General features: G+C 47.9%; 1 protein-coding gene across 1 annotated transcript in view; it reads right to left on the bottom strand.

Annotated features, from left to right (window-relative positions):
• Positions 1–12,314, bottom strand: part of ATL3 (atlastin GTPase 3) — a 28,040-nt gene extending 15,726 nt beyond the window's left edge. The window contains exon 1 of the mRNA XM_056853473.1: positions 12,200–12,314. The gene's annotated coding sequence lies outside the window, so the exon portion shown is untranslated. The remainder of the gene's footprint in view (positions 1–12,199) is intronic.
• Between the last annotated feature and the right edge of the window lie 1,968 nt (positions 12,315–14,282).

The following is a 14,282-nucleotide window of genomic DNA, read 5'->3' as shown; positions in this document are numbered from 1 at the left end:
TGCATTTGAAGGTTTCCCAAAATAACTGTGGGGTTATCCCCCAGGGGGAAAAACAGGTTTTTCTCTATGGCTGCAAAATTTCCAGAAATTTTGCATCTCTAGGCCCCACACACATACCACATTACCAGCTTGCAGCTAACCGACACACATCTGACAATTAAGAATCACCCCAGCTATCATGTTTCACTATGTCTTCCCAGTATCACCCCAACACTCTTACCATTACATTACGGTGGCTACACATTCCTCCCTTCGGCTACTCCCATTCAGCCTTGCCCTTCCCAAGAGGCTAAAAGTGGAGCTCTTTCACTCCACCCAACCCGTTGCTATCTTTCAACACTCTCTTGTGGGAATCAGGATCCTCTGCTGCAAGACACCTTCAGGCAGCTGTCCAAGTTTGCTGACAGCCAGGATCGTGCCCTTCCTAATCGCCTTCAAACGTCATCCATTTCACATAGTTTAAGAAAAACTGTTCACTGGCAGAGCGGTACAAGCAAGGTTGCCAACCTCCAGGTGGTGCCTGAACATCTCCCAGAATTACAACTCATTTCCAGATGACGAAGATCAGTTTCCCTGGAGAAAATGGCAGCCTTGGAGGCATTATATCCTACTGAGTGTTATATCTACGGCACTAACGAAAAGGGATTGACTCTATAAAGGAAGATACAGCCCTCAATTTGCAAGATCTGAGCAAGGCTGTTAAGGATTGGATGTTTTGGAGGACATTGATACATAGGGTCGCCATGAGTCGAAAGCAACTTGACGACACTTAACACAACCACACAACAAAAAGGGAAGAACAAAAAAAGGCCACATAGGCCGAAACGCATTTGGGTTATTTATTGGTCATTTACATTGATTCACAGAATCATAGAGTTGGAAGGGACCACAAGGGTCATCTAGTGCAACCCCCTGCACAATGCAGGAAATTAACAAATACCTCCCCCCACATCCCCAGTGACCCCAACCCTCACCCCGCCATGCAGGATCCCACAATCAAAGCACTCCTGACAGATGGCCATCTAGCCTCTGCTTAAAGACCTCCAAAGACAGGGACTCTACCACACTCCGAGGCAGCACATTCCACCCTCGAACAGCCCTCACGGTCAGAAAGTTCTTCCTAATGTTTAGGTGGAATCGCTTTTATATTAGTTTAAATCAATTACTCCGTGTCCTAGTCTCTGGAGCAACTGAGAACAAGCTAGTACCCTCATCATGACATCCCTTCAAATATTTAAACATGGCTATCATGTCTCTCCTCAACCTTCTCTTCTCCAAACTAAACAAACCCAACTCCCTAAGTCTCTCCTCATAGGGCATGGATTCCAGACCTTTGACCATTCTGGTCGCCCTCCTCTGGACACCCTCCAACTTGTCAACATCCTTCTTAAATTGTGGAGCCCAAAACTGGACACAGTATTCCAAGTGAGGTATGACCAATGCAGAATACACTGGTAGTATTACTTCCCTTGATCTAGACACAATACTCCTATTGATGCAGCCCAGAATTGCATTGGCCTTCTTAGCCGTCATATTGCACTGTTGACTCATGTTCAGTTTGAGATTTTTTAATCATCAACGATGTTGGGAAATTAGCAACTATTTTCCATACTCTTTTAATTGATCAGCCTGTACATTTAAGGCCCAGTGTTTTTAATTTAGTGTAGACTGCATAATAAATAATGTTATATCTAGGGCATTATATCCTACTGCGGTCCCTCCCCAAAGCCCACCCTCCCCAGGCTCCACCCCCAAATCTTCATAGATTTCCCAACCCAGAGTTGGCAACCCTAGGTACAAGAGTGGTTGGCAGCCAGGAATGGAGAAGACAGGCCTAGGAAAATCTCAGGAGTTTCCTGAGGCAGGATAATGCTGCTGCAGTCATCTTGTTTGTGGGCTTCCTAGAGGCACCAGGTTGGCTACTGTGTGAACAGACTGCTGGACTTGATGGGCCTTGGCCTGATCCAGCAGGGCTTTCCTTATGTTCCCCTAGCCTTTGGGGGTTTTGTGGGATTTTTTTTTTAAATTTAATTTTTTGCTATTGCCACTAAGACAAAAATCTGGGACAGGACACACCTGATCTGGAAACCTCCATTGTTAATTAGAGTGTTATAATTACATTAGGCAGTTCACTGCATTTTGAACCCCTGTGGCTGCTTAGAATTAATTACCAGAATATAATTATTAGATTATTGCACATTACATTACTGTAATGGACTCCACAGGAAGACGGCCAGGTAAATTCCGGAGGTTGAGAATCTGGCAGCAAGAAGGCTAACCAGGGCAGGTATTCTACCAGTTTTGAAAGATCTCCATGGGCGGCCAATAAGCTGTAGGGCTCGATTCAAAGCACTAGATTTTACTCTTTAAATACCCAAATGTCCTAGGAGGGGGCATGTAAAGGGCTACCTGTTCTTCTATCAACCCACCTGCTGGTTAAAGCCAGGATCAGATACACTGCTGTGAGCACCCTCACCTTCGGAGTTAAGGTGAGTGGCAACCCAAGACAGGACCATCGCTGTGGTGGCCCCTTGATTACAGAAGGCACTCCCCACAGAGATTCATCTAACACCTGATTTGTTAATTTTTTTATGCACCAGGTAGAAGCCCTATTATGACTCCAGGAATTACAAGATTGCTAATTGAAAAGCCCCGTGGTGCAGAGTGGTAAGCTGCAGTACTACAGTCCAAACTCTGCTCATGACTAGAGTTCGATCCCGACAGAAGTCGATACCAGGTAGCCGGCTCAAGGTTGACTCAGCCTTCCATCCTTCCGAGGTCAGTAAAGCGAGTATCCAGCTTGCTGGGGGTAAAGGGAAGATGACTGGGGAAGGCACTGGCAAACCACCCCGTAAACAAAGTCTGCCTAGTAAACGTCAGGATGTGACGTCACCCCACGGGTCAGGAATGACCTGGTGCTTGCACAGGGTACCTTTACCTTAAATTAAGGCTCTTGTTTCTTTTTCACTAACTCTTTTCTGGATGAAAACCAGCTTCCGAAAGCCTGGAGGGACTGTAGAACACACAGAAACATAAGAGGTGGAAGGACCTCAAGGGTTATCTAGTCCAACCCACAGCACAATGCAGGAAATTCACAACCACCTTCCCCCCCCTCCTCCCCCAGTGATCCCTGCTCTAAGCCCAGAGGGCCTTTTCTATGTGAAGGGAATTAACAGTCAGTTTTGAAAATGGAACCCCATACACACATACATATAACTTGGATTTCTAAAAAAACAGCTTCTCAAAGGAAAAACAATCTTCTCTGAAGAGTACTGTTTGCTTTTGTTAAAACTCACCATACCAAAAATAAATAGATAAGCAGTACAAAGTGCACAGCACTTTTCAGGCTTTTTTCTCTGGCCAGTCAATATTTTAACTGTGGCCTACTGATAGCCTATCAGGTTCACAACCCTATGTACAGGGTGGGGCTGTGGTTCAGTAGTAGAGCATCTGCTTTGCACCCAGGTTCGATCCCTGGCATCTCCAGTTAAAAGCTTAAAGTAATAGGTGATGGTTATGACTCCTGCCTAGGGTGGCCAACCTCCAGGTACTAGCTGATCTCCTGCTACTACAACTGATCTCCAACCGATAGAGATCAGTTCACCTGGAGAAAATGGCCGATTTGGCAATTGGATTCTATGGCACTGAAGGTCCTCCCCTCCCGCAACCCCACCCTCCTCACGCCCTGCCCCAAAAATCTCCAGGTATTTCCCAACCCAGAGCTGGCAACCCTACCTATGCCTGAGATGCTGAAGAGCTACCGCCTGTCAGAGGAGACGTGACTGATCTAGACGGACCAATGCTCTCTGACTCATTAGAAGCAAGTACATGAAAGCCTGCGCATAGCAGCTTCTCACCATCCATCAACACATCCCAAGGGTCAACCCTCAACGGCTCTCGCTGTCCGAGGGACCATTCTCCGCTCTGCAACGCCAGGTTGGGAGCGGCTTGGGAAGACAGAGTTTCCAAGGTTTGGTGGGCCTTTGGAGGGGCAGCAGACAGCACGCTGGGCCCATAACGTGAGCACCGGGGCTTCCGCTGCAACCCCAGCATCTTCTTCCGGGCTAGCATCAGCAAGAAAGGCGAGAGAATAAAAAAGACGACATCCCCTGCTTCGATGCTGAGGGCCCGTATCCGGGAAATCACAACCCTGTCTCCGTGGCAACTGCAACCACAGAGTTCTCCACGCCTGGTTCCAAGGGGGGACTGTTGCCCAGAATCCTTTGCGCTCACCCTGACCAATTCACCTTGGTTTTTTGGAATCGGTGTTGTGCTTTTCAACACTGCCCACTGTGCCCCATCCGCTCTATCCACCACCACGAAAATACTATGGGTTCTCTTTCCTTTTATCCCTTAGAAGCTCCTTGATCCATTGATCGTGAGCAGCATATATCTAGTGTTGGAGGGATATAAGGATGGAAACAAATCTTGCCACGGACAATGCAGCCTTGGGGTCCCTATCGCTTAGTAGAAAAGGCATTATGCCAGTCACCGAGGCATTGGATTTGTATGTTAAAAGGGGGGGAATATAGTGCGATCGAAGTTCCTCGTAAAAGCGGCCTTCCAAAAGGGCATGAGCTAATGAGTCAATAGAGCCAGAAGAGCAAGGGCCGATCCTGTCTGAGTAGGGTATATTCAGAATTCTGCCCTGCATTACCATAGAAGGGTTAGCATTCAATCTAGCCAAGCAAAAAGCTCTACAGAGACGAGGAGTTGTCAGATAATATGTATAGGCAGGCAGACCACGTGGAGGGGGTATTACTATGGGTTCTGGGATATTAACAAAGGACATACATGCAGGTGCCAATTCAACCAGTGCGGCGTTCTTCAGGGTGGGGGCGGGATAACGGGGGGCGGGAGGCTTTGCTCATTGGAATTGCGTTTGTCACGAAGCAGTTAAAAGGAACAGGAGCCCCCCATTGGGGGAGTTAAGGGGAAGTGGCAACCCTGTTCAGTCCGGAAAGAAAGCATGGGAGGGGCCGGCGTTTTTATTTTCCAGCCCTTTAAAAAAAATGTTATCCTTTGTGGAAGTAGAGTCCCCTTTTTCTCTTTTTGGGTTTGTCAAAGGCTGGCTGTGACCAAAACAGGATTTGTTAACCGAGTCACCCTCTTTTGTCAAATAGGGAAAAAACCAAAAAAAACCAATTGCCTTAAATATAACTGCATTCAAAGACAAAATACGCAAGTGAATTCTAATGCGGACAGAAACTAATTGGTTAAAATTGGATCCCCCTACTATAGCTATAGCTGAAGACAGTTTTATTCATGACAGCATTTGGTTAGGTGAGGGGTCTGGAGACCAAGTCCTATGAGGAAAGGTTGAAGGAGCTGGGTATGTTTAGCCTGAAGAGGAGAAGACGGAGAGGGGATATAACCATCTTCAAGTACTTGAAGGGCTGTCATATAGAGCAGTGGTTCTCAACCTTTTTCGGTTCGGCCCCCTTCCGACCTTGTTTCCTTCCTGCGGCCCCCCTGTAGAAAGGTAGCTATTTAAATGTTTTGTTTGTAAATAGCCAAGGAACAAGGAAGCATAAACAGCCACACAAAATGCACACATGCAGTCCTTATTGGGAAACTGAAATTTACAAAGAAAATACCCCACAAAAAGAGAATACGCTAATAAACAACAACGTTCACATACAAGGGAGAACAAAGCCTCTACCACTGTTTTCTGTTTTCTTCACTTCTCTGTTTTCTTTTTTCTTTTCCGTTTTCTTTACTCGGTCACTTCTCTGTTTTCTTCACTTCTCACTTCCCTCTGTGGCCCCCTAGTCTCGTGCCGTGGCCCCCCATTTACGCAATTTTACCTGTGGCCCAATTGGAATATCCTGGGGGCCATATGGCCCCAGGTTGAGAACCACTGATATAGAGGATGGTGCCGAGTTGTTTTCTGTTGCCCCAGAAAGTCGGACCAGAACCAACGGGTTGAAATTCAATCAAAAGAGTTTCTGTCTAGACATTAGGAAGAATTTTCTAACAGTTAGAGCGGTTCCTTGGAGGAACAGGCTTCCTCAGGAGGTGGTAAGCTTTCCTTCCCTGGAGGTTTTTAAGCAGAGGTTAGATGGCCATCTGTCAGCAATGCAGATTCTATGACCTTAGGCAGATGATGAGAGGGAGGGCATCTTGGCCATCTTCTGGGCATGGAGTAGGGATCACTGGGGGTGTGGGGGGGGAGGTAGTTGTGAATTTCCTGCATTGCGGAGGGGATTGGACTAGATGACCCTGGTGGTCCCTTCCAACTCTATAATTCTATGATTCTAGTTCTTCTGCCTACCAGAAGCTTTAGATTTTAATTTTATCTAGTGGTTTTAACGTATTTTATTGTATTTTATTATTATTTACATTGTAAGCCGCCTTGAATTCCTATAAAGTAGAAAGGTGGCTAATAAATATTTTAACTAAATAAATATATCTTCACAAGCAGACTAATGCTTAAACATACAGTTTGACACTAATATGAGCATTCTACAAGAATATGGGGGGCAGGAAGATCCACCATCTTGCAAAATGGCAGCTACAGGAGAAATGGCTGCCTCCACAACTAACATAATAGTGCATTTGGCTTTATCAACCTCAAAAACATATATTCTGACACCAAGGAGATCCTAGTGATGCGCCACCTAGCCTTTCCCAGCCTGCTTGTTCTTAATGATCCTTCACCCCAAGGCCAAGCCAAGTCTATCAGTAGGACACCTGGCTGCTCTCTTATCTCTCCATCTTGATTGGCCAATTGAAGTAACATCCCCCTCACCACCTCCGTTTCTCCCACCTTGGTAACTCAATACTCTAGTGACCAGAGAGGAAAGCAAAACACACCTGAGTTTGGAATGAAAACCAGCCCCATGGGACCAGAGACTATAATGTTATGCTTAACCACTCTATGCTCTGCTGGGACAGCTTCATTCCGCCAAGAAAAGTCTCCTGAAGGTGCCATCTTGCAAATGAGTAAGATCGGCAACTGCCTGGTTGTCCGCATTCCCTGTGGTGTCCCCCGCCTTGCGGAATGGCCTACCTTAGGAGATCAAGAAGGCTCCCACTCCATCATTTGGCAGAATGAAATGTTCAGGAGGGGTTTTTTCTTATAAAAAGGGATCATAAGAACATAAGAAAAGCCATGCTGGATCAGTCCAAGGCCCATCAAATCTGCTCACACAGCAGTCTGTTCACACAGAGGCCAACCAGGTGCCTCAAGGAAGCCCACAATCAAGACGACTGCAGCAGCATTATCCTGCCTGTGTTCCACAGCACCTAATATATTCGGCATGCTCCTCTGATCCTGGAGAGAGTAGGTGTGCATCATGACTAGTAGCCATTTTGACTAGTAGCCATGAATAGCCTTCTGCTCCATGAAAATGTCCACTCCCCTCTTAAAGCCTTCAAAGTTGGCAGCCATCACCGCATCCTAGGGCAGGGAGTTCCACAATTTAACTATGCGTTGTGTGAAGAAAAGCTTCCTTTTATCAGTTTTGAATCTCTCACCCTCCAGCTTCTGCAGATGACCCCGTGTTCTAGTATTATGAGAGGGAGAAAAGCTTCTCCCTGTGTACTCTCTCCATACCATTGACCTCTATTATGTCTCCCCTTAACCGCCTTCTTTCCAAGCTAAACAGCCCCAAGCATTTTAACCGCTCCTCATAAAGCAGCTGCTCTAATCCCCTGATCATTTTGGTTGCTCTTTTCTGCACCTTCTAAAGCTCTGCAATACCCTTTTTTGGGTGGTGGTGACCTAAGAAGAATAGAACAGATTAGGAAGGTACCTTTATAAAGAAACAGGTTTGTAGCCTTGAATTGTAGAGGGCATCTTGTTTCTATGACATTGTCTTCTACCTTTGCATTGTCTTCTACTTTCTGCATTGTTTATAGTATGCTTTGCCTTAAACAATTTGGCGTTCACAGTTTTCTAACTCTGCAATCCTAGATCTATCACACTGTTCATTGTTTGTCTTACGGGGCCTGATCGCATCACTTCAGATTCTGTAAACCGCCTTGAGTCTCAGCAAGAGAGGGGGCCTATAAATCAAGTAAATAAAAAAATAAACCATGCCTAAAATTAGAGTTGCTGGGGGGGTTATTCCTGCTTGGGAGTCACACTTTCTTCCTAGGAGTCCTTCTAAATACTTGCTACATGTGGAGGAAACTCTGGTTCCAATTAGTACTGGGAAAGGCACTCTGCACATGCTCAGACACTCTCCTCTTTGTCATCACCACATCCAGTGAACGCTGGACCCCATCCACAGGAAAGAGGCTAAATGCAGTTGGACAAAGAAGAAGAGTAGGTTTTTATATGCCGACTTTCTCTACCACTCAAGGGAGAATCAAACCAGCTTACAATCACCTTCCCTTCCCCTCCCCACAACTGACACCCTGTGAGGTAGGTGGGACTGAGAGAGTGTGACTAGCCCAAGGTCACCCAGCTGGCTTCATGTGTAGGAGCGGGGGGGGGGGTAACAAATCCAGTTCACCAGATTAGCATCCGCAGCTCATATGGAGGAGTGGGGAATCAAATCCGGTTAACCAACTTAGAGTCCGCCGCTCCTAACCACCGCTCTTAACCACTACACCACACTGGTTCAGGACAGAAGTCTCCCTGCCATGTCCCTCCCTTTCCAAACTTTGCCACTAGGCCTTTCTAAGCACTTGTCCGGGGCAAAGCTTTGTACGGGCAAAACTGCAGCAGCTAGCAGAGTACTCAGGAAGAGAAAGGGGGAAAGGAAGCACAGAGGGTGCCGCTACAAACACGAGATGCCAGCAGCAGTAAAGAGGATGGGAGAGGAAATTGCTGGGGGATGGTGAGTCCAGGATGCCAGCATACAGCAACCCAATGGCACAACTCAAGACAAATGCAGGCATATAAATATTTTAAATAAATGGCAGGGATAGTTGCATTACAGCATGGTTAGGCACAACGCCAGCAGCATATGCAAGATTAGGTTTATTAAAAAAAAAACAAAAAAAAAACCCACCACTCCCTTGACTATGGAAGGAATGCATGGGCAGGTCACCTAGCAACCCTTTTTGTGGTCTGCCTCATTGTCAGGAAGGAGAACATCTCCCGTCCTTCCCGTTTTCCAGCCAATGCGTACAAAGGCACCGGGGTGACCGACGAGATTAAACAACGAACAGACTTAAGCAGCGGTAGACTTTTTTTACTCTGCTTTGCATGAATATCCGATGCAAAATCAGCAGCAGTTTACTTTGAGGCCCTGCTAAATTTCCAGGTGGCACGGCCAATTCGTCAATTTGTTTCTCCAAAACAGAAAGCAAATAATCCAGCTAAAGGATTCTGTGCAATGGGTTAACCGTACTCAAGCTCTTCTGGCAAGCTGCAAGAGAAGCACAAGGTTTACCCGATGAAAGAAAAACTTCCGTGAAAGGAAGAAGGAAACTCTACACACACCCAGGCCAAAAAAGAAAGAGAGAAAAATCCACTTGCATACCGCAAGCATTGCCAGTCCCTGGCTGCAGTGAGTCAGAAATTCAGGCCGCTCCCTGCTTTCCACATCTCAAAACCAGAGCCTGGTTTGCATTAAGGGGCATGAGGATCCACCATTGCTTTTAGTTCCAACGAAGGACTCTTCACTAAACAGATTTTCCTGATAACTTCCTCTGCTCCACCAATCAGAGACCCAATCCTTAATCCACCAAGCAAGTGGAGCCAGAGTGGTGTAGTGGTTAAGAGCGGTGGTTTGGAGCGGTGGACTCTGATCTGGAGAACCAGGTTTGATTCCCCACTCTTCCACATGAGCGATGGACGCTAATCTGGAGAACTGGATTTGTTTCCCCACTCCTACACACGACGCCAGCTGGGTGACCTTGGGCGAGTTACAGCTCTGTTAGAGCTCTCTCAGCCCCACCTACATCACAGGGTGTCTGTTGTGGGGAGGGGAAGGGAAGGTGACTATAAGCCAGTTCGAGTCTCCCTTAAGTGGTAGAGAAAGTCGGCATATAAAAACCAACTCTTCTATTTCTACTACTACTTCTTCATTTATTTGTTGCCCCTGCATTCTGTTTCCAACAGTGGCCGGCCAGATTTGTCCGGATGTTCACAAGCAGGGCATGAAGGCTTCAGCATCTGGTACCCACAAGTATACTGCACAGCTATCATATTGATTCCTCCTAGCAATTGATTCCTCCTTCAGGAATGTCTAAGCTCACAGTTTACATCTTGTAGCAGTGAGTTCCCTAATTCTTTGCTGCAAGAAGACATTGCCTTTCCTAGAAACGTATTTGGGGAACGTGACAGGCAGCTGAGGAAAGTGAAGACTGCTGTGCCAATTGGGATCGTCAACGTGCCTGAGCATGGCACAGCAACCTAGGAGGAACTCAGGAATACATTGAGAAATTCCTCTGGAGGAATCTGCCTTGCATTGTAAGGCAACAGTGGCCTGTCCAAATATTCCATTACCCATCTTCGCCTATCCTGCAGTCATTTTCAAAGGGGTTTTCAGCTTTCACCTCTTTCTATAAGGGACCACCCCAGTTCTCCATTTCTACAGAATGCCACGCTGCATACTCAACCAACCAGAAGAACCCAACCCCAACAGAAGTCTCCGTGCCCTGTCCCTTCCTTTCCATTGACAGCCCCAAGTTCTCTACATCCCTGCTTGGAGCTCTATACAATGCAGAAAGCCCCAATTGCCATAAGAAATCCCTATACCGGATTCCATTCATGCTTCACCATAGGTGCTGTGTTCCTGTATGGGGCCCATGCTCTTGCACATGAACACATGAAGCTGCCTTATACTGAGTCAGACCCTTGGTCCATCAAAGTCAGTATTGTCTACCCAGACCTGCAGCGGCTCTCCAGGGTCTCAGGCAAAGGTCTTTCACGTCACCTACTCCCTTTAACTGGAGACGCCAGGGATTGAACCTGGGACCTTTTGCATGCCAAGCAAACGCTCTAACACTGAGCCACAGCAATCCACATAGAAGGCATTATGAACTTTTCTCCAAAGGCAGTTCCAACTATGCAGGGAGCTCTATGCATTCCTCCCACAAAGGATCGCCACCAACATATGGAGCTTCATGCACCAACGTGGGATCCAAGTTCTCCACTCTCTAGAGAGCTCCCTGCTCTGCTTCTGAACATGGGGAAAAGTTCATCCATACAGCTAATTCCAAATTCTCTTCTGAAATGGGGGACAGAAGCACCGCACAGAAGGCCCCATCCTAATCCCAAATGCTCCCCATACATCTATGGGGCAACATGTAGTCACCCGCCAGAGGCTCCCCCTTTCGTGGACATCCAGATCCTTGAACCATCTTCCATGAAGGAGCCCCATATCGCCCTCTCCAAAAAGACCCCACCATCCTCCTGGAAGGTCACTTTGCTCTTTCTTCCATAGCCACCCCATCCCTACAAGCAGAAATACCTGGACGTTTGAGGGTAGAGTCTGGGAGAGTGGGGTTTAGGAAAGGGAGGGACCTCAGTAGGGTATAACGTCATGCAGTCCCCCTTCCAAAGCAGCCCCTTTCTCCAGAAGTGGAATAAATGTTTTAAATAAAGAAGTAATACATACATAAGTGATGTACGTATTCTGGAGATCAGTCGTAATTCCAGGAGATCTCCAGCCCCCACCTGGAGGTTGGCAATCCTACCTACAAGGGACCCCCCCCTCCCGTCCAGACATGGGGCTGCGTGCATTCCCACCTCTTCATCCCTCTAGGGATGACATGGGGCTGCGTGCATTCCCACCTCTTCATCCCTCTAGGGATGACATGGGGCTGCGTGCATTCCCATCCTTCATCCCTCTAGGGATGACATGGGGCTGCGTGCATTCCCACCTCTTCATCCCTCTAGGGATGACATGGGGCTGCGTGCATTCCCATCCTTCATACCTCTAGGGATGACATGGGGCTGCGTGCATTCCCACCTCTTCATCCCTCTAGGGATGACATGGGGCTGCGTGCACTCCCATCCTTCATCCCTCCCTGCAGTCTCTCATACAGGAGAGTCAAGGATCTCCCTCCGCCCGCATCACCGGAGGGGTTCCCCAGCTCTCGCCCCCATGGGCACCCCCCAACTTCCGGGGGACCCAAGCTAAGTTCCGATCCACGCATAGGGGCGGGCTCCCAACATTTCCCCCAGAAGCTCCCCATCCGCGCAGGAGACACACTTTGCACTGTCTTCCAGGCGCATCTCCCACCCGCTCCAGGGGGTCCCATGCACCCCCCCCATAAGTGCAAAAGGGCCCATTACCAGCCGCCGCCAGCTTGACGGCTTTCGCAGTTACCACCTCCGAAGGAATAACATCGAGCCACCTCCTACCTCCCGCCCCAATCCCATCCAGTCCCGCAGAGCAACCGAGGCGGAGCCCCCTGCAGGCATGGAGCTTGGAGAGCGGGCGGGAAAGGCATGCTGGGAATTGGAGTCCGCCTTCTCCCCTCCCCTCCTTGCAAGCGCTCCGGAAGGGGAGGCCTGTGGAACTACAACTCCCAAAAGGAAAGGAAAGGCCGCGGATCCTTCTCGCCGGCGTTGTTGACAGGTGCATCTTGGGAGTCGTAGTTTTAGAGCGGAAAGGGAACAGCGCGCAAAAAACTACCAGACCTGGCCGTTTCCCCGCTTGGCCTAGTAGAGGCGCGCTGAAACGGCATGCTGGGAAATGAAGTCCATCCAGGAGCGCTGCCGCGGCTCCTTTAACATCAGCCTATGCCCGGCAGAAGTTGATTATGCAACCCGTTTCCTGGCACGTCTCCGGCTTACTTTGCACGTGTCACTCTGCCGAGAGCCAGGAACACGCACTCACACACACACACCCCGCATCAAGAAAGCTACCAACCTCATCTTGAATGAGCGAGAGCCATGTCCAGTGGCACCTTAGAGATTTTCCAGAGGGAGCAATTAGGACGCTTAGGGCTGCTTAGCTTGGAAATGAAGGCGGCTAAGGGGAGACATGATAGAGGTCTATAAAATTATGCATGGTTTGGAGCACTGGTTCCCAACCAGGGGGCCATGGACCCCCAGGGGTCCGTGAGAACTAAATTAAGGTCCGTGAAACAAAGTTATAAACCCATAATAAATTAATATTTTCAATTAAAAGTTCTCTATTATAATATATATATATATATATTCAAATATAATTCTAAGTTTAATGTTTAACTAACAGTTATGATTAAAGTTTATTTTCAAATTCCCGGAATTTTTATTTTGAACCTTGGGGTCCCTGCACCGAACAAAAAAGTCCTAGTGGTCCCTGGTCAAAAAAAGGTTGGGAACCACTGGTTTGGAGAGAGTGGACAGGAAGAAGTTTTTCTCACATGAAGCTGCCTTACACTGAATCAGACCCTTGGTCCATCAAAGTCAGTATTGTCTACTCAGACCAGCAGCGGCTCTCCAGGGTCTCAGGCAGGGGTCTTTCCCCATCACCTACTTGCCTAGTCCCTTTAACGAGATGCCGGGGCTTGAACCTGGGACCTTCTGCCTGCCAAGCAGATGCTCTGTCACTGAGCCACAGCCCCTCCCCGACATGGTAACTGGGGCGACAGGGAGACTCAGGTTCAAATCTCCACTCAGCCACTAACCTCCCTCTCCATAATACTAGAACACGGGGTCATCTGCTAAAGCTGGAGAGCAAGAGATTCAAAACAGATAAAAGGAAATGTTTTTTCACACAACGCATAGTTAAATTGTGGAACTCCCTGCTCCAGGATGTGGTGGTGGCTGCCGGCTTGGAGGGCTTTAAGAGGAGAGTGGACATATTCATGGAGGAGAGGGGTATTAATGGTTATTAGTTAGAATGGATACTGGTCATGCTGCATACCTATTATCTCTAGTATCAGAGGAGCAGGCCTATTATTTTGGGTGAGGTGGAACACAAGCAGGATGGTGCTGCTGCAGTCATCTTGTTTGTGGGCTTCCTGGGACACCTGGTTGGCCACTGTGTGAACAGACTGCTGGACTTGATGGGCCTTGGTCTGATCCAGCAGGGCCTTTCTTATGTTCTTATGTTCAGAGTATAAACTTTTGAGAATCAAGCTCCCTCCCTGACAAAGAGAGCTGTGACTCTAGAAAGCTTAGACCCTGAAAATCTTCTTGGTCTCTAAGGTGCTGCTGGACTCGAATCTTGCTCTTCTACTGCAGACTAAGGTTGTCAGCCTCCAGGTGGTGGCTGGAGATCTCCCACCATTACAACTGATCTCCAAGCAGCAGAGATCAGTTCACCTGGAGAAAATGGCTGCTTTGGAAGGTGGACTCTATGGCATTACATCCCATTGAAGCCTGCCCCCTCTCCAAATCCACCTCTTCAGGTTCCATCCCCCAAATCTCCAGGCATTTTCCAACC

This window comes from Euleptes europaea, chromosome 7 (assembly GCF_029931775.1).
Source record: "Euleptes europaea isolate rEulEur1 chromosome 7, rEulEur1.hap1, whole genome shotgun sequence".
Lineage (NCBI taxonomy): Eukaryota > Metazoa > Chordata > Lepidosauria > Squamata > Sphaerodactylidae > Euleptes > Euleptes europaea.
The sequence above is the reverse complement of the archived record's forward strand: the minus strand, read 5'-3'. Positions and strand labels throughout refer to the sequence as shown.